This window comes from Streptopelia decaocto, assembly GCF_964273445.1.
Source record: "Streptopelia decaocto genome assembly, chromosome: 3".
Classification (NCBI taxonomy): Eukaryota; Metazoa; Chordata; class Aves; order Columbiformes; family Columbidae; genus Streptopelia; species Streptopelia decaocto.
The window spans coordinates 75,770,203-75,796,535 of record NC_138656.1 but is presented as its reverse complement, the minus strand read 5'-3'; positions in this window follow the sequence as shown (position 1 = coordinate 75,796,535).

Here is a 26,333-nt window from a genome sequence, read left to right as displayed (position 1 = left end):
CAGCAGCTTAATATTCTGAAATATAGAAGTAATTCTTGTCTGGACTTCCCTGCCTATCTATTGACAGCTTTTTTCAGACAAGCAAACAGATAATCCCAAATCAATTTTTGGAAACTCATCACATGAAAGATCAGAGTACATATGAATCTACACCACAGGAAGAATAAAATCCTTCCCACCCACAAAGTTGTTGAAGGGTTTGGAGGGGAAGCTGTTTGAGGAGCGGCTAAAGTCACTGGGTTTGTTCAGCCTGGAGAAGAGGAGGCTGAGAGGAGACTTTATTGTGGCTACAGCTTCCTCACAAGGGGAGGAGAAGGGCAGGCAGCAAACTCTTCTCTCTAGTGACGAAGACAGAAACCGAGGAAATGGCAGGAAGACGTTCCAGGGGAAGTTTAGGTTGGACATTAGGAAAAGGTTCTTCACCCAGAGGGTGGTGAAGCACTGGAACAGGCTCCCCAGGGAGGTGTCATGGCCCCAAGCCTCACAGTGTTCAAGAAGAGACTGGACAACACTCTCAGACACATGGTGTGAACTGTGGGGTTGTCATATGCAGGGGCAGGAGTTGAACTAAATGACCCTTGTGGGTCCCTTCCAAGTCAGGACATTCCATGATTCTATGATTCTAATTATCTGTTAAGCTCTCTCACAACTGCCTAGACAAAGCATGGGAAGCAGGTAGTGGAGGCTTCCCAGAATAGGGTAAAGATATGCTGTTGTGTAGGATGGTGCTGGATGTCGGACTACCACATTTGTGAAATAAGATTACATCACAGTCATTGCTGGACCATGTAGAAATTAGTTAGCACTGACATATGGTAAGGCCAAACAGCCAAATTATTGGAACGGTTTTGAAGCCTTCACAGGTCTACACAAGTATCTGCACCTGGACAAACTAATTTAAAGCTACTTTGGGTGGGTTTACCTGATTTATTATTGGCTATAGTACAGATAATATTTTCAGATGTGTTTTGGAGACCATATGGAACTTTTAGGCCTTCAAAAAGGACATACATGGATATTGAGTATCCATGCATTAAAGAGCCATGACAGATCAATATTAAAATCTTATTCCTTCTTTAATCTCTCCTGCCTTCCTCCTATCAGGTTTTTCTCAGGAGGGTCTCAAACAAATCTGTCACCTTTACCGCTGAGTTACTCATAGCAAAACTCCTTACCATCCTTTTCCTTGGCCTACAGCCATTTTGGCTGGAGATGCTGGCTGGTATCTCAATACTGCAGAACAAAAAGCCCTCTGTCCCTTGGCAATGCCAAAATCCTTACTCCAGGCATTGCTCATCTCAGTACAAATCTCTGTGCTGTATTTAGAGCTTTAACTATGTCTGCTTTTTCATGCACCAACTTGGTAGGCTTTTCCAAAGCCATTTTCAGACCTTTTTGATATGGCCACTTTCCAAGTATGCCTGAGAAACATGCACAGACTTTATTTTCTTGAGGACTTCAGCTCCTGTTTCTTTCAGGAACATTCTATAATATAAAAAGAGATGCCTCCAATTACGTAAATACTGCTTAAATGAGAAAATGCCAGCAGATGGTGCTCAAGAATATGCAGCAGTGTTCTTGTATACATTAAATGGCTTCTATCTTCCAGTTTTATGCACAGCCTTCAGTCTCAGGAACCATACCCTCTTGCTATTTTGACTTTGGGCTGATCCAGAAACACACATATGCAGCGTATGCTGTCTGAAAGGGCTCCTGCAGTCTCCAAATAGCCTGTGATCAGCCATGGCAAAATAATTCAGACTTTCCATTGGAGTAACATTATTGGTAATTTTCTAAAAAATTATTCATCTGAAAACCTTTTGGGGTTGAATATTATCCTCTTTCTGCTGAGAAGGACACTGAGGTTCACAGAGTTTGAATGAACCCAAGATCAGCAGTTCCTATCTCTATGTCAGGGAGGCACTTCTGGCTTCCTACAGTTTCACTATTGTGTTAAATATCATACCAAGCAGATGTAAATATGCTGAAGAACATAATCTGACAAAGAGCAGGAGATTTCCAATTTTTCCTCATGATGCCCTTCACACACATAAACACCTGAGTATGTGGCTACATAGACTGTTATCTTTGGAAACTAATAAAAGTCAGCCACTGAGAAAATGTACTAACATCCATCAAAGGCAGAGCTGTTCAAGATCTGTGAAGCTTACCATGAGCTGCTGTACACAATGAAGAAAAACTCACCCAGCAGAACTCATGAACCATGTAATCTAGCATGTGAAAGCTACAAGTGCCAGATTTTGAACAAAATGGCATTTCACAGGGCAAGTCTGAGTTTGAACAGTCCTTAAAAAGGAAATAAAAAAAAAAAAAAAGTCACAGAAACTAATAGCATCAGTCAGGCTAAAAATCTGGGAAAGGCAAACATGCCATGCAGTTAATTATCTGACTTCTTTTTTCTATGCAGTGGCATTTCAAGGCAACACATTCTGAAGATCTAGACCATCTCAGACACACAAAAAAAAAAAAAAAACAACAGTGAAACAGTAGGACAGTGAAAAACAAACCTGTGATGACTGGCTGGCATTAGTAATCTATCACATTTGATTACTGGATATTACCTTCGCACTATGCATCAGTTAATGTCATATTTCTAAGCTGCAGAGTTCCTTGTGCATTCAGAATCTGGAAATCATAGAGAAAAATGACCAACACTGAATGACTTCATGGCAGTTTAAAAGAGCTTGTGTTGAAGTATCTGGGAAGAGAGCAGAAAATCCAAGTCTCCTGACTATTAACTTCCAGAATTTATAAGAAATTATTCCTTTGGACATCAATGATAAGGCACAGATGCTCTACAACAATCTTAAGAAACCAAACAGATGGACACGTCCCTGTATATGCCTGTCCCCCTATAGAGTACTACAGGCTCATTTAACCCCTGTAGTACCAATCTTACAGAAGCTCTCAGTGTTTAGTTCAGTCCTTTTTCCAGTTCTGACCACAATGGCAAAATAACATGAAGATCTTGAACAACATTTACATTCAATTAGATTTCCAATTGGGAAGTTGGTGGGGTCAGCAAGAGACAAGGAGTTGCTGATGCTCCTAAATTCTATCATCTACAGTAATGCAAATTCCAAGAGGAATTACTCTGGTGGTGTGTTTTATATAGCTACTTTTTACAGTTTAAGACAGAATGGTGAACCAGATCAAGCCACAAAAATAAGAGTTTTGACTTGCATATGCCAAATTGTATAAATAGCCGTGCTCACAAGTTCAAGCTAAAATACTTATACAGTCATTCTCTTTTGCATTAGCTGTTAACAGCCACAGAGAACATCCCAACAAATTCTCATAGTACCTGAAATCTGCAAAGATGCATCTTCACAAGTCTTTTCCTACAACCACCTGGGGAACCAAGTAACATGTTGCACAAAATGTGTTTGCCTTTTTGACTCCCTTCTGTTCTGTAGTCTCCTGCACTCACAGACTGATGAAGTGCTTTGTACCCTGTAATTCATCATCATTGATAAAGCCACAGTCTCAGTGGCCTTAACAGAAGAGCTTTATGTTTCAGCCATTCCTTGCACCACAGAAACCAAATGGGCCACCACAGCCAAACCAATAATTCGGTCTACTGGATGAGCAAGTTCAAAGGAAAATCCACAGAATCAGCAGAATGCACAGTCCCAATAGTGCAGTTTCTCAGTACAAAGAAGAGCCTTAAAGTCAAAAATGCAAATTTTGTATGCATTTGTAGAAATAAATGTATCTTTTTTCCCACATCAAAAGTAGCTGTTAATCATTTTAATAGTGTAATTTACATATTTGACAAGTATTTCATATGTATAACAGTTATAATCACTTAAGAACCACTGCTAGTATGTCAGCAAAAATATATTGTTCTGCTACCACATAACTATGATATAACACAGATAACAGCCACCCTTTCAGTTCTGCCATAAGTTGATCTCTAGCAAAACCAGTTGCCATCTCCTAAACACATTCGTCTTTTGCACACACAGAGCTCAGATACTTTGGATCTAAACAGGGATGTTAGCATTTCACTGTGCCTTGTAGACTCATGAAAAACAAACCTAAACTACCTTCTATTCTTTATGCACTAAAGCTGGACTCCAAATGTATAAGAGGAACAGCAAAAGAAAATGATCCTCAAGCTCTCCCTGCCTCAAAGGGTGATCTCGCCTTAGCTGCTTTTGTGCTAACCATGATAAACATGTGGTCAACAGAAGATGGCTGTAAATGAAACCTTTCTGTGCTTCGTAGCCACTTAGCACTCCCTCGGCCACATTGTCTTGACTGTATAGATGCTTCCCACCACCATCTACAGAGCCTGAGGAAAGTCTATCTTTGTATCCATCACATGCTACAAATGTTAAGCAGAGGCAACAAAGATAATAGTAGGGAAACAGAGAGTAGTAAAAAGATTTTCTGTGTCTCCTATTGTCTCTGAGTGATAAGCCAGCCAAATTTCATTAAATGGATAAACCCCTATGAAAGAGCAAGAAATACTCCTGGGAGTAGATAGTCACAACATCAATAACTGAGCAGTTTCTTCAAAATTTACTGATCTAAAAAACCCAAGAAATAATCCTTACAAGTGTAGAACTAAAATTCTGAATTTAAATAAAAAGTCTTAATTTAAATAAAATCTGCCCTCCTACTAAAGAGGAAATGAAGCAGAAGCAAAGACAAAAGATTAGTAGTAAAGTTGAGAGCGAAGCAGAAAACCTGAAGGACAGTGAAAGAACATACACATCCATCCAGTGCTGAAGAGGTCAGAAAGAGCATACAACTCCATTAACATCAAAGTCATTAGCGTATGAGATAACAGTTTGTTATATTATCATAGAGAACAGCAGACAATGAGTTATTGTATTCCCATGTACATCATCCCATGTACTTCTGATAAATCCAAATTAAATATACTCTAAATGCATTGCTGAGCAGAAATTAGTCTATTTAAAATTTAAAATTATAGACACTCCTATCTAATTTGATTTGTGATTTCCTTGTGCTTTTTGCTCTGAAAAACTGTGTGTTGGAATGTCTTTTGCCAAGTGAGATGCTCCCTTTGAGGAGGCAATCAGAGGTATGTGACTGACTGCACTTTCTGTCCTCTGATGGCTGTGTCATCTCGTCTTAATTTTTGACTAGGGTGCTGCAAAAATATTGCTAAAGTGGTGTTATAATTTATGAAACTGAGAAAGCATTACAATGGGCTAGTGAATATTCTCATATGGAATTGAAGAGATTCAAACTAGAGCTCCTGATAATGGTCTTTAACATTCTGTACTCCTAACTTCATCCTCTAACAGAAACGTACCTATTTTTCTCTTAGATTAATTAATTTTTATAGCAACAATATGGTAACTCCAGGTGGTATGGCTATCGTGAGATAATCACTCCCTTGGAGGATGCCTCTTAAAACCCCAGAGGTGATGATAACCAGACCCCCTCTCCTGCCTTATTGCTTATGTATATGCTGATGGCAGCAACTGGAAGGAACTGTTAAACATGAAGAGCATGCAGAATTAATCTGCACTGTCCATTTGTTAATTATGAAGGCAATGAACACTGCCAGTGAGCACCATTTACACTTTTACACTGTCATCATAATTAAAAAGTTTTAGTATGTGGTTTTGTGTTGCAACAACATCGATCAAAGTCCATTTCCTGACATGTGCAGCAAAAGCAATATGTTCCGCATAGGTTATTTCTGGAATTATATTACTTACTGTAATAAAGCCCTGTCATGCTACCTATATTCCACCAAATATACTTGCCATGGCTGCAGTGGCTTATTCCATTTCCTGGTTCAGACCCTCTCAACCATGCACCAAATGGAATTGTTGAAAAAAAAAAAAAAATATATATATATATAAATATTCTGCAGAAGAACTTTTTGGTGAGTTTTTTTATGCACTGCAAGACTGATTTTTATCTCTGCCCTCTCCTTTGGATATCCACAAATATATTGCTAGGAATAGGGAAACACTTCATACAGAAGTGGGCTAGAGAATAGCCACTAACAAGGATTCAACACTAGTGGATACTCTGTGTAAATTAAAACTCCAAGTACAAAGCTAAAGAGCAGAAGGGTGAATGATGGCTTGAGGCACTCATGCTTGTAGTGCAAAGCAAGTGGCACCAGGTAAGGCCACTGTAAAACAGCCTACAGAATTTGCAGTTGTGGCTCGCTCGAGCCTTCAGCCACAGGGACCTTCCAGCCAGCACTAAGACATGAGCTGCCACATCTCTTTTTCATTCTCACCTTCAATATACTTTCTCAAGAAAGATAGCTCAGAAGATTTTTCACCAAAGTAGAAGGAAATTACAGAAACTTTGGCTTCCAAAGAGTTAACTATTTATAAAACAAATGTCAGGCATGCAGGGGAACAAAATAATAAAAAATTCCTCTCTTACAAAACTACAATAGTAAAGAATGTTTGCGGAGGGAGGGAAAGCAGTGGAAAGTTTAATATCCATTTTACATCAATGTTTCACTTGTTTTCTCTTTGTAAAAATGTAGATGAGATGTCTGCTCTTCGTGTTTTAGTGTCTAGCAAATGATGTTTTTTGGCATCTCGTTTATAAAAGAAAAAAAGGAGAAAAGCTGAAAAACAGCAGTGTCTTGATGATAACACCTTTCTTGATTTTGATTTTCTACTCAGGTTCTATAAAGTAGGAAAGATATAATGGGTCCTCTTTGAGGTTAACAAAAAGAAAACACAGTCTAGGCAAGACTTGACAGAAACATGATATTGTCCCTAAATGACACTACGTATGTATTGCGGATGGAGCACTGGTTTTTGGTGCTCATGTGAGAAAATCCCCCATAACATTTTCAGAATTTTATTTCCTTCCCAGAATTTAACTAACTGTACAGAATTAACACACAGCCCTGGTGCATTGCAGAAATCACTCACAGTTACAGCCAAGTGCACAATGTTGTGTTGCAAAAGCATTTAAATGAAGCCAGTTTCAAAATATATAGCAGAATCTCTTTCTGGCCTGATTTGTACCATGGGATACCTGTCAGAAATGAATATCCTCTCTTCATAAGTCTCCACTTTCTACATATAGCTGTGCATGTTCTGTCTTTCGGTTGTATAGTTGTGCTTTTGAATAGTAGGGACTAGAATATATATCCAGAAAACAGAAACATATGGCATTCATGTAGGAACTGATTTACTGATTGCCAATGAACAAAGATGCTGTCATGTTCATAAAAGGATATTACAAATGTGCAGTGGAGGATGAAGAATTCATTACAGAGAGAAGGAACGGAGGGGATATACTCATTTGGGCTGTTGACAGCCAGGCTAGGCAGTTCAGAAGCACATGGGAACTGGATACAACCTCACCTGGAAAATCTGCTCCTGATAAGACAGTGGTGTTTTTAAAGAACAGAAATGCTATTTTCAAAAAGTTAGTTAAAATACATAACTAAAAACTCCCGGTGAATGAGAAACACACTGACTTTGAACATCTGTGGACATGAAGTTGCATAAGAAAACCAGGGGTTTGTCTGGTTTCTCAGGCAAGTGGGATAATTGAACATGACCAAAACCAAGAGGCAAGCCATTGTCAGGATTACTGAAATCTCAGGTTGTGGCATTTTCCCAGAACCTGAGCCAAGCTAGCACAGTCACCGCCATACAGAGAAAAGACTCTCTCCACCTTCAAAACAGGAATGCAATTTCTGATTTGTAAGGCTTATTTTCAAAACCATGCCCCAGAAACACTGCCAGATGGCCTAGGACAACTAAATTGTACAAAAGATTTAAGTGAGAAAAAAAGGCTGAATTCTTGTGCCTCTCCCCATGTCTTAGAACCAACTAATTTCCTAGTGCAGAGTGAGCTCTGGTGTCCTGTTAGAGCTTTTTGCTCCCCACTAGAATTTATCATCTCCTGAGATCTCAGGTGTTCAGTCCCTAAAATTGGAACAAAGATATTTGCATGTATGGGAGGAAGGATTTCTAAACATTGTCCATTTTCTGGTTTTGCTTATGGTGAGTATTTTTGCTGCCTGCTCAAGTGACAGGTAGCGCGGTGTCTCCCAAGCAGACTACATTCTCTGTATAGGGTTCCTCAGTTTGTAACAGAAATAAGTATACCCCTGAGTGCTCTGTAGACTACCTAGTGTGGGATAGGGAGCATGTGGCAGAGACAAAAGCTTCTCTTCCTTTTTTTTTTTTAATCTTTTCAAATCAAAAGATAGCAAAATAAGAGTCCCTACATGCAGGAGATCTCAAAGATCTACCTTAGCATCCTCCTTTCTGCACAAATGTCCCTGCAATCATCACAGCCTCATCTCCTCCATAGAAAAGTACATTTATAGACTGTTTAAATAAGTGGGAGCTTTTCTACTTTCTGCAATGATTTTTAAGTACACTCTCATTTATTTAGCCAAGAGGCACATATATACAACACTAAGAGCAGTGAACAGCACACCTAATGTTCACTGAGAAAATTGAGGGGTTTTGCATTTACGCCTAATCCATCTTGTAATGAGAGAGAGGAAGAATTTAACAGATTGTTCACAAGTTAGACAACCTCTTATTTTGAGGGCTGCAATTCACTGTATTGCTATATATCTTTACATTGAAAATGTCACATTTTTATCCAAGACTTTTAGAAGTTTTGACCAAACTTAGGTGTTCATTGAAGCTTCATCTTTCTAGTAATTACACAAAAAACGGCACTTGAAATTCATCTAATGTTTTTTACTGAGAAGGATCTCAGCCTAAAGTTGCTCGAAACTTGCTTAAAAATTCATTTAATGATATTCTCAAACCCCTCTCCGTTTCTGCTTAAGACCTTAATTTTCTTTTTCGTAGTCAATCCTCTTTGTTTTACTATAGCTCATTAGCCTGATTTTAAAGTGATTAAAGATTAGAGATTTGAACAAGATGTTCTGCTGTCTTCCCATGTCAATAAACACCCTTTCTTTTCATCTAGCCTAAAAGTCAACACTGTTTGTACTGCCAAAATGCTGAAATAATTTGTAGAATTTTATAACTACATTTCAGTGGCATTTTGGTTCACACATATGGAAAAAATGTGAATCTGACGTTTGACAAATTAAACTTATAAACAGCAGAACTTTGTCTAAAGAGAAAGAGAGAAACAAAGTGGAAGAAAAGAGGAGATGGAGGGAGAAAGGGAGAGGAAAAGGAAAAGAGTGAAAGGAAGAAAGAGAAAAAAAGAAGAAAGAAAAGAAAGAAAGAGGAAAAAAAGAAATGAAAGAGGAGAAGAAAGAAAGAGGAGAAGAAAGAAAGAGGAGAAGAAAGAGGAGAAGAAAGAGGAGAAGAAAGAGGAGAAGAAAGAGAGAAAGAGAGAAAGAGAGAAAGAGAAAGAGAGAAAGAGAGAAAGAGAGAAAGAGAGAAAGAGAGAAAGAGAGAAAGAGAGAAAGAAAGAAAGAAACAAAGAAAGAAAGAAAGAAAGAAAGAAAGAAAGAAAGAAAGAAAGAAAGAAAGAAAGAGGAGAAGAAAGAAAGAAAAGGGAAGGAAGGAAGGAAGGAAGGAAGGAAGGAAGGAAGGAAGGAAGGAAGGAAGGAAGGAAGGAAGGAAGGAAGGAAGGAAGGAAGGAAAAGAAGATGCTGCAGTTTCTGGAAGACAGTAGAAAGGCAACTTGGAAACATTACCATATTTCAATGGTAAGGAAAATTACTTGGCAATGGGTGGCTTAAAGGGCCAATAAAATACCACAGGGTTTATCTGGACACTCAGTGAAATTGGAGCAGTTACTGACTAATTTAGTCTGACAACTTTTCAGAGTCATGTATGAAATTTCCCTTTGTAGCTCAGGGTGTCCATCCTCACAGGAGCTAACATCACCCTTATCAGTGAGATCTGTACAGAGAATCAGTAAATTGGTATTACACAGCTCTTGCCCCTCCTCATTACTTAGAGGAGCTGCTGCTGGGGAGCAGAGCTGTTAATTTTGCCTTCTAAGTACAAGCTATAATCAATTGGGGTTGAGGGAGAGAGAAAGTGAAGCAAAGAAATTCATTATCTTCCCTACATGAGGCTTTCAGACCCTCAGCTGGAGCAGAGCTGTACAAACATTTGATTTTACTTTGGGAACAACAGAGGGGCATGAATGAATGACTGCCTCCAGTGCAGATCTCCTGCTAAAGGCGAAAATGTCTATGATATTGGTGGCAGTTCTGCTTTAGAAAGATTCTTCCCCACCTCCTGCTGCTCTTTCTCTCCATTTCTTCACTTTCTTTCCCTCTTCTTCATCCCAACAGAGGGTACTACCCTTCAAAGCATTTGGAAGACTGCATCAATTCTTCATCTGGCTGCTCTCTGTTAATGCTAAAGAAATGAATCAATTATCACTCATGAAAGTGATAGGGAATCTGGTCAACTTTCACAAGTCCCATCAGGAACACACACCAGTGTTCAGCACAGATACCAGTCTTCGACCTCCTTTTTCCTATTGTCTGGTAAACTCCCCTTACTCCCCTCACAGTGCAAAGGATTTTTTTCAGGTGAACAAAGTGGAGTCTACCTCTCCTTAGGATCTTATTACACTGGCAAATCCTCCAAAAGAGGGTAAAGAAGTGCACCATTCACATTTTTTTAAACTGTTTTGCTCAAGGAAAAGCCTACCTTTTGGCTGGTATTAGAAAACACTGCAGAAGTGACTTTTCCAAGATAGATGTCTTGGACAGGTTTCAGTTGCACAAACATAGCTGCCAAGAATTATTTTAGGCATTATAGAGGATCCTGCCTAGCCTCTAGCCGGGTAACCTGGGTCTTCCTTAATTGCATGCTGCAGATAGCAGTCTCATGGGGATGTTTCAGAGAACCTGCAGTGTCTGAAGTTCACTCAGTTCTTACCTCTATAGAATTAAGTGAGGCTTTTGCTGTGATATGAGTATAAATGAAACCAGATATAGAAAATGAATTCAGCAGATTAGCCAGGAAAGGAAGTTCCTCAAAAGTGACAAGAATAGGAGACTGAGAGACTGATGCTATTAGCTCAGGCCATGGAATCACTGCACTGTTTTGAAAGAAGAGAATCAAACAGCATATGTGTGCAAAGGGATAGGTGCCATGATCAGACTGGCAAGGACACAGTAATTTGTATATGAGTATGTGTATTTTGGAGGAACCTACTCATTACGTGCATGCAGGTACACGTGTGAATAAATATGCTTGATTTCAATGTTGTATCTTGAGTCATCTTAGGCTATGTCTGAAGTCCTGGTTCTCTTGTAAAACTGTGGCTGAATTTTCTCTTTCCTCTGGCTCACATATTCAGGTTTTCCTTCTGTGAAAAAGGGTTAATATCTGTTACATGTCTTGTGCTTATATGGGTTTGGGAGGTAAATCCAGAGCAGATGGAATTGTCACACCAGCTTGCAGTCTGGTATGTACTCCAATTCTGTATTTGGTACAACCAGCACAGCTTATGTTCATCAAGTTACCAGACCAGAAAACTTATCATGAGGGTAAGAGCTCCACCACTTTCACAAAGATCCAGCCCCAAAAATGTTTCACTCTTATATAGCTGCATAGAACATTGTCATAGTCATTTTCCTCAGTTGATTGTAAAAATAAATAGTCCCCATCCTATAAATTCACACTCTTTAAATTAAAAGAACACTCATGATGGAAGTGAACTACTGAGATTTTAAGTAACTATAGAATTATATGCTAGGAAAATACAACTTCTAAACTTTTTAGATTAAATATGTGGTAGCTTTTTACTCTGATTTCATTGCAATTTCTTTCAAAATCCCAGAACACAAGTGTTGTTTATGGCCAACAACAGGGCATGATTGTATAGAGCCACTGCATTCAGTGTATCAATTATAAAACAAATATATGTAAAATAACAATTTATTTACATTCCTTGTAGTTCTGAACCATAATGTGCCAAAGCCCTTTGGACTTTCGGCAGTGTAGCATTTAAACAAGTTTCCTCTTGTTGTGAAAGGACAATATATAAATCCTGTCTCTGTTGAAGCTATTTTTGTGTTTTTGTTAATACTTTCAAAAGGTTAGGACTAGTTCATAGAATCATAGAATGGTTTGAGTGGGAAGGGACCTTTAAAGATCATCTAGTCCAACTCCTCTGCCATGGACAGGGATATCTTTCACTGTGGTTGTTCAGTATATCTTAGTTTTCAAGTTACATGAGGAATTCCTTACTAAATACCTGAAGACTGGCTGTAATATGCAAGGCACCTTTATAATTTTGGCTGGTTGGCCAAATAGTACATGTTGTCCGGCTGGGTGACCACCTCTCAGAGCATTGGTGCATTTAGTGAGCTGTAAGAGAAAAATAAAATCGTAGAAGTAAGAGATACAGATCCAGCTCAGATCTACCAGATTTTATCAATGCAAATGCAACATTCTCCAAATACGATTTGCTATTATTTGTGTTCAGAGTCATATTTATAATCTTTAGCATTGGGCCTAAGGTCACAAGCCCTGAGTCAACTTTGTGACAAAGTGCAAACTCATGACTACTGAGTATTGCTCTGAGTCAGTGTAGCACATCAGTCAGGTGGACTCAAGTAGAACGCCCATGTGCTCCTTTGTTTTCCAGGCTACGTCATTCAGCAGAGCCCTAGTTCTGCTGGACCACATTGGCTCCTGGTCAGACACTCTCTGTTATGCCCTACAGCGCACAGGTTATTTGCTTGAACTCTGTATAGAGTGAAATTATCTTGAGTTTGGTGTTGCTCTTAAAGAAATAGCCCTCACAGAATATGGAGCATAAATCAAAAGAATTTTGTACATTACCTTCCCCACAATTGCAGGAACGTGTGGCCATAGCATGTGACTGGCTCCAGTCCACAGGGCTTATGAGATCTGATTCTGTGCCTTGTTGTAGCACCTACCAGCACTTAGCCTGAATTCACTCTGGAAACAAGCCACTTCATTTGCATTAATCAACTTTGCCAGCCGAGACCTGTATCAACATTTTGTCTCATCTTTCTTTTCCTGCCATGTCTCTCCACATCTAGCTTTCCCACCTTTCCTTTCTTGTCCCCATTTCCCCCACACCTATGCCACTCCCTTTACCTCCCCACTTTTCCTTTATATTATCCCTAGTCTGCCTTGGAAGTAGGCACAGCCAGGCACTCTTGCTCTTTCTGTGTTGTAGACACCTGAGTAGCTGTCACTGTGCCAGAAAAAATAAGCCATCAGGTCAGGCATTTTGCCCTGTGCTTTCCAGGAGACAGAGATGTGAGAGGGCCGTTTGCATTATTTGCAGTGCTCCCCACTCCTTCTTTTTCCTCATTTTACCTTTAATCCTGTAAGAAAGCAGACTATGTAGCCACCCCATAATACTGGTCTGGCCCCTGAACAAGTGACTGATGAAAACCATAGCCCTGTAAGAATAAATAGGATGGCATTTAGGATGGTGCAAGTGTCAGGTCTGTTAAAGAGCAACTAACTGGTTGACCCTCTTCTTGCCAGGCATATCTTCTGCCCTTTCTAACATGCTCATATTGCTCCTAATACTTCAGGTGGTAATCAATTTGCAGAGCCCTGTAATTCAGCAAGCCTAATTCTATCCTTGCTCTCAGTAGTTATGCACTATCATAAATCCAACAACAGCAGCTGGATTATTTTCATTAAAAGAGCACTGACAGTAGCCTCAAGACTCCAGAGAGAAGAGGTTAAAGCATTTTTGCAACTTTCAAGAATTTTTCTAAATGCAATGTGTAAGGTTGTAGTATCAGATCATTGATATCTCAAGAGATTCCCAATTGATCTCTCTAGGGAGGTTCTCTTGAAGAAAAAAAAAAAAAAGAGGATGTAACATGACTTAAACTAGTTAATTAATTTGAGCTTTTGAGCTTGAGAATTCTTGACAATAATGCAGTAGATCTTAAAGATGACATTATGTGATCTCTGCATTGCATTTTGTTGCATGTGATCTACAGACTGCATGTCCTCTGTGCATCTGTAATTGAGATGGTCTGGGGGACAGGCATGCAAGAAGTAAACAGTTTAAAAGAACTGCAGTTTCACAGCATATAATCATATATGGTGTGTCTTCACACAGCTGATCTTAGTATCAAACATTTTCCGTTTTCTGTCTCAACATAGGGATTTCCAACTTGCAGGCCTTAATGGAACCCAGAAAACCTTGATATGAACACCAATTTTCTGAAAGTATCTCTCATCATTACATCGCTACAAACAACCTTCCAGAAGTGCAAAATAGGTCAGAAGTTCCACATTAATGTGCAGCATTTTCCACCTGTAGGCTGGCAGATCAAACAAGGAAAGGTCATTGCAATTTAAACTTGTGGTTTTAACACCTGTTCAGATGCTGGCTCTTTGTTGAGCTACAAGCTAGTGAGCATCAGTGGTGTCCTCGTTACACAGTGGTGCTTTAAATCCAGTGTGTATTTGCTATTCAAATGTGTAATCAGCAATGCAAAACATAAAACAGTAGCAGTTCAGAGCCCTAGCCTCTGCCACAAATTCATGTTCACTAATTTCTTCACAAGAAAACAGTCACCAGCCAGATCCCCAACCAGTGTTTTATATAAAATGAACACATGCTCCTTGGTGTGATAGAAGGTTATTTTTCCAGAGGATTTTTTATTATTCTTTGGAGGTATTTCATGTACCACTATACCTACACCCCAATTTTCTTCGTTTTCTTTACCCCACCCTGCCTCACCAATAAAAAAATCCTTTACATAAATGTTTTCAGTACTGTTTTATGTTTCAGAAACCAATGGAATTTCAAAATTAATTATGACAGTTGCTCTTTCAGGTTTGTCTTTTTTCCTTAAAAACTGATCTTACAAATCACTTGGCCATTACCCAGAAAATCTTCCAGCATTATTATTCCGTAGGTGTTTCACAAGCATTTAAGTACAATTTTTAGGTTTGCTATTAAGCTATTAAGCTTACTCTCTGAGTAAGGAGATGTGGAATATTAATGGCAGCATTTTGGAATTGTAAATAAACATATTTGGAGCAATCTAGATGAAGAGCAGAATGATAAAAATGGTTATAAAAATCTAATTAACATTTTAACTGTGAAAAGCTTGCTGCTTTGATACCACAAGAGAATAGTCTCAGACAGTAGATAAAATTAAATATTCCCATGTGAGTTTCCAGCAGATGAAACACTGCTATCAATATTTAATGGAATGTGTCAGATTTTACCATCATTTGAAAGAATGCAAATAGAGGTTACCATAGAAATCACCTTGACAGAATACTGCACAAGTTGCAACACAAACTACCCCTGAAGCATCCTCGGAGGAATTAATAAGATTTTGCCTGATACCCTTTCATGTGGTCTCTTGAAAGGAAGGAGAAAATTTCCATGTGTGTGAATGTGTGTAAATATATATTATGATAAGTTAACTAGTAATGTTAAATAAGATCAATAAGAAACAAAATATATTCCAAACACTTTCACATCACAGATAACTGGGCTCAGTTCAGTGCAGCAGACCAAATAATATCAGTGAATGGGTTGCTAAAATGTCTCCATGTAGTTATGAAACACCTAATTGTGTAAGCCATATACCAAAATTCTCACATAGATATTGATATTAAACATTTGCAAACTTTTCTCTCAAGAAAGAATTTGCCATTACCAACTTCCTGCTAATTTTTACACTTCCTAAGTACAAAATACAGAAATTTGGAAGTTATCAGGATGAATTTGGTGGGATTTGTGCTTTTCCTCTACAAAGAGAATCCATATCTTCCTAACTGTCTATTTCCACAAAAAGCTACCTATAATTAGCAGAATTTGGCAGTTCAAGAAGTAGCTATATGTCTAACTATCCAATCAATGTTATAATGTCTATAGGAAGTCTGGAAGGTAGGATCCTTCCCAAATTATCACATTTGTCTTTTCAGAGTTTTGGCAGGTAACTTGAAATGGAGCTACTGAGCATCTTTAGAATATGTACAGTTACCTTAAGTTTCTTGGAAAGAACAATATGTTGAAAGTAGTTCAGAAGTGCTCCTTGACTACTAAAGAACCTGAGTTGATCCAAACTTCTCCATGGTCTAAAAAGCCCACATACATATAATTTCTTGTCTTTCAAGAGTGAGTGAGTGAGCCTGAAGGTAATTAATGATGATAAAATCTGCCTTTTCTATAAGTTATTCTGAAATAGTTTAGAAAACATCAGTTTCAGATACAACTGGAATCTTATCTGCTATCACACTGCAGAGCCTCATCTTCACAGAATCACAGAATCACAGAATCACAGAATGTTAGGGATTGAAGGGGACCTTGAAGGATCATCTAGTCCAGTCTCCCCACTGGAGCAGGAACACCTAGATGAAGTTACACAGGGGGGCATCCAGGCAGGTTTTTGATGTCTCCAGAGAAGGAGACTCAACAACTCCCCTGGGCAGCCTGTTTCACTGTTCTGTTACCCTAACTGTGAAGAAGTTTCTTCTCACATTTAAGTGGAACCTCCTGTGTTCCAGTTTGTACCCATTGCCCCTTGTCCTATCATTGGCTGTCACCGAGAAGAGCCTGGCTCCATCCTCGTGACACTCACCCTTTACATATTTATAAACATTAATGAGGTCACCCCTCAGTCTTCTCTTCTCCAAACTAAAGAGACCCAGCTCTCTCAGCCTTTCCTCGTAAGGGGGATGCTCCACTCCCTTAATCATCTTCGTTGCCCTGCGCTGGACTCTCTCAAGCAGTTCCCTGTCCTTCTTGAACTCAGGGGCCCAGAACTGGACACAGTATTCCAGATGTGGTCTCACCAGGGCAGAGTAGAGGGGGAGGAGAACCTTGACCCACTAACCTCAGCCCTTCTAATACACCCCAGGATGCCATTGGCCTTCTTGGGCCCAAGGGCACAGTGCTGGCTCATGGTCATCCTGCTGTCAACCAGGAACCCCAGGTCCCTTTCCCCTACATTGCTCTCTAACAGGGTGTTCCCCAACTTAAACTGGAATCTGGGCTTGTTCCTGCCCAGGTGCAAGACTGTACACTTGCCCTTGTACTCTTATTATTCATATTTGAAGTAAACAGTGTATGTCTCTGCTTAGCAAAGAGAGATACACAGGTTTTAGTAACGTGCCATATTTCTATGCTAAAAATGTCTGAAATCTGATGTTTTCTGCTTGCCTTTTGGAGGTTACATGTCCATTCAAGTACTACAGTAAAGCACAGTGCATTATGTCATTTTTTTAAGAATTTTTTAAAGATGTAACAGTATCCCATACATAAAATGACATAATTTCTCTTCTATATAAATGTTTGCACCAGTAAGTTCTCCCTCTTTTTGTGATACCTCAGCCAAAGGAGAAAGTGGTTCAAACTTTCATATTGATGCCTTGAAGGATGCCTTTACCACCAATCTACACACTTGACTAAAGCAATGACCATTTCTCCTATTGGAATTGGACCATTATGTAGGAAGGTCTGGAAATGTATGAAGCTGAGATGAAAGGCAAGAAAAGGCCTGCATTTAAGAGGCAGGGAACATTGGAAAGAGACCCACTGTTTGAATCTCCAGTGTTTCTCCAAGGGAAAGACCATAATCATTTCAGTTTCAACTGTGACAAGTGTGATACAAATATCTGGGCAGAAGAATTTCCCATTAAAAAATTTCTGAAAATATTCAGAATGTGTCATTTTGAGACAACACAGTGGATCTTAGTGGAACCTAGTAGACTTTCTGCCTGAATTTATTTCAGTGTTTTCTCCCTGTATTCAGCTTCATTGCATGTGACACACTGCAACAGGAGCCAAACAACTACTTCTTGCTTTCCATCTACAGGAGCATACATGGTGTGAACTATAACAATAAGTGGCAATAATGCCATTAGATCCTGGATTGTCACACATCTGAGCTTATGTATCTTATCGCTGCTTTTTTTCTTCATGTCTCTGCTCTATAGTATTTTGAAGGCAAAATGAATGTCTCCTCTGACTTAACTGACTTACACTGTCTGGCCTTTCACTAATATTTTGCTATATAAACTCTTCAAAAATCCTTGTGACTGGTTAAGGAGCATCCTCTGACTACTACTGCAGACCATGGAGGTACTGGGTGGTGCTACTGATACAGTGTTATCTGAAAATACTGATGTTCTTTCAGTCTCAGAAATGTGAGTCTTTTATAAAATACCTCAGCAAAATTAGGGGTTTGTGTAGCTCAGTTAAACAGAATTGCTTGAATCTTTACACACTCATGAAAACAGAATCCCTTATGAACTTCGTAAAAGTTTCACATACTGCTCCTCTGGTCACACTTGATACTCAAACTGGCCCAAAGAGCAGAAGTAATGTGTAAAACAAAATGCCTTTCTTGCAGTGTCATTATCCTAAGCATGAAGTACCTGAAAATACACAGGAAAGGTTATTCACAGGAGATCAGACCATTGCTGTACAATTAAGGGTGATTCAAAGGCATTTCTGAACCTTTTGTGTGGGTTGTTTCCCTGAACTCAGATTACAACAAGCAAATTTACCCTACCACATAACAGACTGAATGCTGTGTACTTCTTCTAAGATACCAAATGGATGAAAATGCATAGATGGAAACTCTTATATCTGCTTTGAACTAACATGTAGAATGTATTTTCATAACAAGGTCTGTATACATTGTGAACAAAAACCATTTTATTATATATTTTGCAATATTTTGCCCATTGTTCTCTTTGTCTTGCTTAGGTAGATACTGCCACTTAGTAGTATTTCTATGTTCTTTTAGCTGGAAGGAAGGGCAAAAGGCTTCAGGCTAGTTCTGTAATCAATGCTAACGCTGCTCTTTAGACAGCTTGAAATAAGACCACTCTGCTCCTCTGGAGTCAAAGATCCTGGAGTCATAACACTAACACCTCCCAGTACACATCACTCTGTTTTCTTAGCTGAACTTTAAGACATGTAGAAAAAAACTTCAGGGGTTTTGGATAAATGTTCTTATATTTTCAGATACAGTTACTTTCCAAAAAACACAATTCAATGGTAGCATGGCACAGCACAGGCTGCATGTGTGGAATACCAAGCGATTTACCTGGTGATTCAAGGAAGAAAACTTTTGCTTTGAATTGATCAAAATGAAAAAGAAAACCATCAGTAAGTCTAGATTTGTCCCATGTGTCTGTTGTAGCTGAAGCAAAGCTGCAAAGTCATCTGAAAGGCATCTGGGGAGGTGAGAATGCAGTAATTCTCTCCTCATGTTGTAAACCCCTTCAGCATGTGGAACTAATGCAGACTAAGGGCTAAATCCAGAGAATGTGGAAGCCAGAGTGCTCTTCAGCAATCTTCTTGGGAATACATCGAAATTCCAGAATAGAGACTTAACATCTACAGACCAAAGAAACCCTTTCCACAACAAATGTGTAGCAAACACACAGCAAATATAGTCACAGTAACTGTTCATTATGTTCCACAGGTAATCTGTATACTTCTGGAGCAGAACCTAGACACCAGCAATGGTTCTCAGGAGGGGATGGACACCTAAGTTTAGATAACTGGGTCAACTGGCTGTGACAGGTGGTGAGACACCTAACTCAAATGAGTAAACCCTCGTTCTAATCACTTAAGTTTAGGTGTCTTACTCTTTATCTGGGACTGACCCTCATGTATACATAGCGTTTTTTCAAACTGAAGCTTCCCTCCAGCAGCAGGGTAGATGGCAGGTGCCGGAAAAACCTGCCAGTTCCTTAAAAGACCAAAGGTCAGAGCAGAGCTGGTCCTTTCTTGATATTACTGTGTGGTGGAAGACTACGCTCCCATAAGGTGGGTAAGGTTTCTGTCCTGCTTGCTCTTTGTACTTTCAAATTTGTAAAATAATTCATGTTGGAAAGGACCACTAGTCACAACAGCAGTCCCAACACCACCTAGTTCCAACTGCAAGACCAAGACCCCCATTACAACAGGTTCCTCAGGACAATATCCAGTCAAGCTCTGAACACCTCCAAGGATGCAGATCTCAAAATCCCTCTGGGTAACCGGCTCCGGTGCTTGAGCATGCATATATTCTTCCATATATCTACTTGGAATTTCCCCTGCTGCAGCTTGTGACTCTTGCTTCTCACCCTTTTGCTGAAGGAAAGAAATCTGGCTCTGTGCTCTGCTCCACTTTAGGTGGCTGAAGGTAACAACCAGATCCTCCCTTAGCCTCCATGTTAAACAAATACAACTGTCTCAGCCTCCCCTTAGAAAACAGGAGATTTCATATTGTAAGAAACTTGTACTAAAACCTCCTCCCCTTCCTGAGTATCTTCTTCTCTATAAGTGCTGCTGAACCTAAACAGGAATTGTATGTGAACTATACATCAAAATGAGTGTGCAGTGACACACACAGGAAGTCAGGTGAATGTATGACTTCTTTCCCCAAATAACAACAATCAGGATTTTCTGAGAGTCTTCATATTTTGTGTTGCAAAGACAAAACTGTTCACTTCCATTTACTCAGAACAGCATTTTATAAGAATCAGTAAAACTAGTCTCTTCAAACTTCATAAAGCTTTGTGTTTTAATAGTAAAAATTATCATTGCAAAAGCATTATTAAATGCATGCTTAGCAAAACAGCACTGTTATTTGGATGAAGTCAAACCCAATAACAGAGCTTCCTGTATCTGCTGAAAGATTTATTTTCAGGCTCATTTACTCTTGGACTGATAGAAAAGCTTCACAGTATTCTCTACCTAAAACAGCTTTGGAATACAAATGTAGACTCAAGGGAGCGAGGAAAGAAGAGCAAAAACAGGGCTGAACTGAAACTTCACTTGAGTAGGAGCAGACACCCAAATTAATCTCCTGCTGCTAAGCAAGAATATAAACTAAACTAATCACGGAAGGATGAAAAGGTTGGATTTGAAGTTGAATCTTAAATTCAGATTTAATCCAAACACACTAAAGGCAAAGGAAAACTGATTGCTTGAAATTAAACATAGTGTTCTATGTACACAAGTTATGAATTGCAGATGAAAACAGTTGAAATAGCCTCCAAAACAGCATGAGAGAAGGGGAAGAAGAGAAAAATCATACTTGGGTATTAGTAGTAGCAAATTATTATATGCTGGGTCACCTAGTAATCAATGTCCCATGTCTGACCAATATCATGAAGCAGAGTTTTATATTGTTGTAAAAGTCTAGTCCAGTGATGAGCTTAATCTTCAGGCCCTGTCGAAGAGGGTTACATTTCTGTGATTTTGTAGAAAGCTGTAGTGATTTTGGTCATTATGAGAATTGTATGGCATTCTGCCTTGCTATCTGAACAGCTTCTGCTTTGTCAGTCCCACAGCCTGAACACAGAATACAGCTAAAGAAAAGAAAATCTGAAAACTAGTCCATGGGGCAGCAAGCATCCATGTCTGGTTAAGGTTTAGAGATAGGAAGCTGCCCAGTTGCCATTACTTTTGCAATGTGACTGACTTCTGGGTCGCTGAATGGCATAGCAACTTTGATGGAAGAACAACTGTTTGATATCACCATGATGCAGCTACTGACTAGCTCATTTGTTAAAAAAAGATGTATTAATATCTGTTTATGCAAAAACAAGTTTGTGTTTGACAAAAATAATGGAAGCAGATGAATAAATCATTGTTCTGATCTCCCATTGACTATGCCTAGTGTTAGCCTCTCACACACCTGTTTTTCATAATATTTACTGAAACTCTACTTTGCTTGCTAAAAACTGACGAACTATTGGCATAGAAAAGGACATTGTCTACACACAAAGAGGCAGCTCCTTGACCCTGCTACAGTGACTTGCCATGCCATTGCCCAACTAAGCAGGAGAGTGAGACTCCCCAACATGTAGGAATGGCTTGGGCAGCAGGCAGGACATCATGTTGCCCTGGTTTGACAAAAGGAGCAGGGCCTAACTGCATCTCCAGGCTCTTGAATGTCCAGCTGGCTGCATGAACTCCTTTGTGCCCATAATTACAGCTGCCCAGTCCTCAGATAAGTCCCCTTAATGCAAACAAATAATAGTAACTTTTCCTCACTTGGAGTTCAGCAAAAGAGAGGTCCCACAGAGACTTTTCTCATGTCTTCTGTCCTCTAGGGTCTCTTCCTCTTATGCATTTTCAGACTGATGAGATTAGCTTGTTGCACTTTATAGGAAAGTTTCAGAGTGACCCTGTCTGAAATATTATTCCTAGAACAGTAGGGAATCTACCTTCCAAAAAATATCATGATGAAAACTGAATTTGATTGTTTCTGTTTTCCTAGCCACTCATTATGACTGGAAACAAAACTGTATTTTCTAATCGAAAAGAAAATTATATTGAGTGTCATATGACAATAACAATGCCATTATGACACTAAAAGAGAGGAGCAGCATGATGCGGAAGAAAATTACTTCTTCACTCAACATGGAACATGCTTCGTGCAAGTCCTTGTACCAGATACGGGACAGGGAAGCTGGCTTTGCCAGACAATGGTTGAAACCTTGGCTTTGCCCCTGCCCGGTGTAAGCCGATGTCACTGGTGCCAGGAGGGCAGAAACAAAAAATAACGGAAAAAATTAGGAAGTGGCATGTGACTGTACTCCTCTTGCCCTTTGACCTGACCTTTTCCCATAAGTGATCAAGTAATAACCACCAGTGGTGCCCATGACGGGTACATCTGGTCTTGAGGACTGCAACCAGCTCAAGGCTCAACATGGATTCAGGGGAGACAGAAAACAACACAGTAGTTGAGGGCTAATTTTATGGCAATGTGCCCACCTGGCCACAGTGCTGGTCCATGCCTGACTCAAGCCAAATTTGGAAGAAGCTGGCATCTGCGGTTGGCATGAAAATATGACTATGAGTCAATGATCTTATTCCATAAATAGTGGACATCCTGGAGGGGCCATTGAGCTCTCCTGCATGCCAGTGGGATTTGTGCTGGGATCTCTCCTTGAGCAGGGATGCCTTGAAAGGTTATTTCTCAAGGCTGAGAGACTCCTTATCACATGAGATACTCAGTAAGTGAATTGGGAGAAAGTGCACTGAAACTTTATAATCTTAGCTAAGCGGTGTAAAGAATTGATTACACATATATAATCCTGTAGACATTAACTATTGACTATGTCTGAGGCTAAGTCTGGATCCAGCCGCACCTAGACATTTCCCTGAGAAGGAGTTTAGAAATCAAGCAGGTCCTTTCTGAACCTTATGACTCAGCAGGAGGGTCTCCCTGTCAGCCTTGTCTGACCCTGTGCCTTATAAAGTAAATAATACAGTGTACCTTGCCATCAAATCTTGTTAAATCACTGTCGCATTTACTATCAAACTTTGTTATCAAGAAACATGTTGCTGCTTCTCTTTTACAAAGTGAAGTGCATCACTCCATCCGTGACAAGTGTTCATATCTGCAGTTACAATTCAGTGCCTGGCTCATCCTGTGATGCTACAGATATGCCACACTTCTTCTTAAGGGTTGTTGTCAAATAACTGGAAAGAGTGAAAGCTGGTTGGGCTTCAGAGGGATCAGGTTTGATATACAAACTAGAAAGGACCCCAAAAAAATCCAAGTGATTTCATCAGAAACTGTAAAGCTTCACCCAGCTTTCAAGCCTGGCTAAAAAGGACCTCTTTCCTGTAATTCCGTCTTTCTGCAGTACCACTGAATGCTTATAAAAATATTTCATAGAACCACAGTCTACATCTCTGTTGGATTACACTTAGAGAGCTGTGCTCTTCAAAACAGTAAATTCATGTGTTTTGACTGTTCTTTGTGTACAAATATTTTGTAATGAGAACATTCACGGAACTTCCACATACTGTGTTTTTCTAAAATGAGCTTGAGAGAACTGGTTAGCATCACTGTAAACAAATGTAGGATATAGAAACTATAATTCTGTCCCCCATCTCCTCTCAGAATCTGTGGAAACACCCATCAAGCTGACTCAAACATAAATTATGCATGGAGAAGACTGGTCAACAACACCCACTTCAGATAGTTATTTCATTTTATACATTTGTGTGCTATATGTTTGCTTAAGTATTAACTGCATGATGACTTCCAACTTTTGGCAGATGAAAGAGTAAAGAGCTTCAGCTTGTGAAGCCAGTGTCCTTCTGCCAAAGTCCCAGTCCTGTTGATTTATATGGTTTAATAAAGATCAGGCAGAACTTCTGAAAACCTTTCCTTTCTAATTTTGAAGCTTGAGTTCTAATTTTTAAAATATTTAAATAAACAAATACATAGAGTAGGTGAGTCGAAAGCCTCCTTTTCACGAGGCCAAGCTTTTTGTACGGTGGACTCAAATAAAAGCTAATGGACAAAAACTATTCTAAAAATCCTGTTCTCAGGAATTTACCAAGATGAAGTATGTTTTCAGGATTCAATTCTTCAATGTAAACTATTAGATGAGTGCATTAAAAACGATATGAACTGACTGAAACAATAAGTAATAAATGAAGAGTTTTGCTTTTCAGTTCAAACAAGTTTAGGAAGCTTTTAAACTAATTTCTCCTCTATATACAATTCCAAGAAAAGTATTTTTCTTTATAAATGTGCACATTGGGAAGAGAGAAGTTTTTTGGTGGTGGTGGTGGGTTTTTTGGTTTTGTTTTGTTGTTGTTTTTGTTGTTATTGGTTTTTGTGTTTGTTTGTTTAGCCTTATTTGTTTAGGAAGGAATATGAAGGTTGTTTGGTGTGAGAAGCACAGCTTTCCACTTGAAATATCAAGCATTTGTCTACTTTTCAAATTAGCTAGTATGATGTAAGATGCCCACAAATGTTGATATAACAAGCTCATTGAAGGCTCCATCCTGCCTTAGCTGCTCCCAGTTATGAACTTTTACCCCTCTGGAGATTAGTGTTTGCTAGTTTTCCATCCTTGGGTGGAATTGCTCCAGAAATCCTTTTAACATGAGTGCAACTGAATGAAAATCTGTGCATGGCAGCTGGCAATACTGAGAGTAAAATATTTTCTATAATTATTTGTCATGACAAAAACATGGTCTTTTAATCAAAAATATATTCAGTAATAACTGGAAAACCAAACCATTTTCTGACTTTTGCGGAAAGCTTCTAACATTATTAACTTTCCAGGATTCTTTTTTCTACTCAGTTGTGAAAGGAGAGGAAGAAGAAAAAAAAATCCAGTGAGTTCTGAGGACATTAATTTCATATCTGCCATCAAATTTCTACATATATTATGATGAGTTATTGAAGGAAAATTATTTAATCCTACATGGAAAATTATGTGCATAGCAATTTTATACCTGGCAAGAGAGCTGGGAAGTAGATATTGTACTAAAAAAAAATGAAACATTGTAGGGAAAAGTGTCAGCATTTGTGACAGCTTGTTTATTTTACAATTAATTAGTTTGGATTGAAGTTTTACACACTCCGGATCTGTTTCTACCATAAAAACTAGCCTAGAAGTAGATCATCAGTTAATTTTATGTGTATTGAAGAACAGTTCCAATAAACTGAACATCAAAATTTAAGAATTGCTCAAAATTTAAGAATTTAATTTAATTTCTCACTTTTGAAGAAAATAGATAAGTGAAAGATTTTTGCCCCATCACCTGGTCCACATGTGAGGGTCCTGCAGAGAAGTCACTCGGTACAGCTGGCAGCAGCAGTACTGGAGGGAAAGCTGTAATAATAAGTCCAGATGTCTAACTGGAGCCACCATTTTGGAGCACAGTGCATTCCCAGTTATATTGCTGCCAACCGTTGAAAGTGGATTATTATTCTCAATTGAAGAGGTCTGTATCACTCACAGTGTAGACTCTTAATTTCAGTGAGAATTAGTACAATAACATTGTCTGAGCATATTTGAAGAAGAACCAGAAAAAGGCAAAGAAATGAAGCAGATCTGCTCTTGGAAATTATCTGAAATTAAAAAAAACATTAATGCAAAAGGAAAAGTCTAAGAACATTTACAAGGAACAAAAGACCATTCCGGCTGTAGAAAGCAGGTCTCGAGCCTCTGCATACATAAATCATTCTAAACTAAATTGTAGCTACAAATGTAGGTCTGGTCTGCCAGTAAGGTATTAAGAAAATCCTTACTTCACTGTTTTTCTTCTATGCAAGAGAATACATATTTGGACTCTGAGTTCAATAAAATATCAAATTATTTTCAGAGAATGTTATACATTTCTGAAACAGTTATGTTTAGCTAGATTTAAAAAGAAAAAAATTCCATGACTGGAGAATTAAGTTAATACTTCCAGAAACCAATAGAAGAAAGTCTACTGAAGCCAGTGGGTGTCTTTCTGGGTTATTACAATGGGCTTTGTATCTCGTCTCTGGTTCAAATATTCATATGGCAGAAAATTAGGATCAGAGGCTGACATGTGTTTTTGATTAATGTTCATTGCACACAAATTGGCTGCATGAGTGTTCATAGAAACTGAAGTCATGCAAGAGTTACAAATATATTTATTCAAAAGCTCAAATG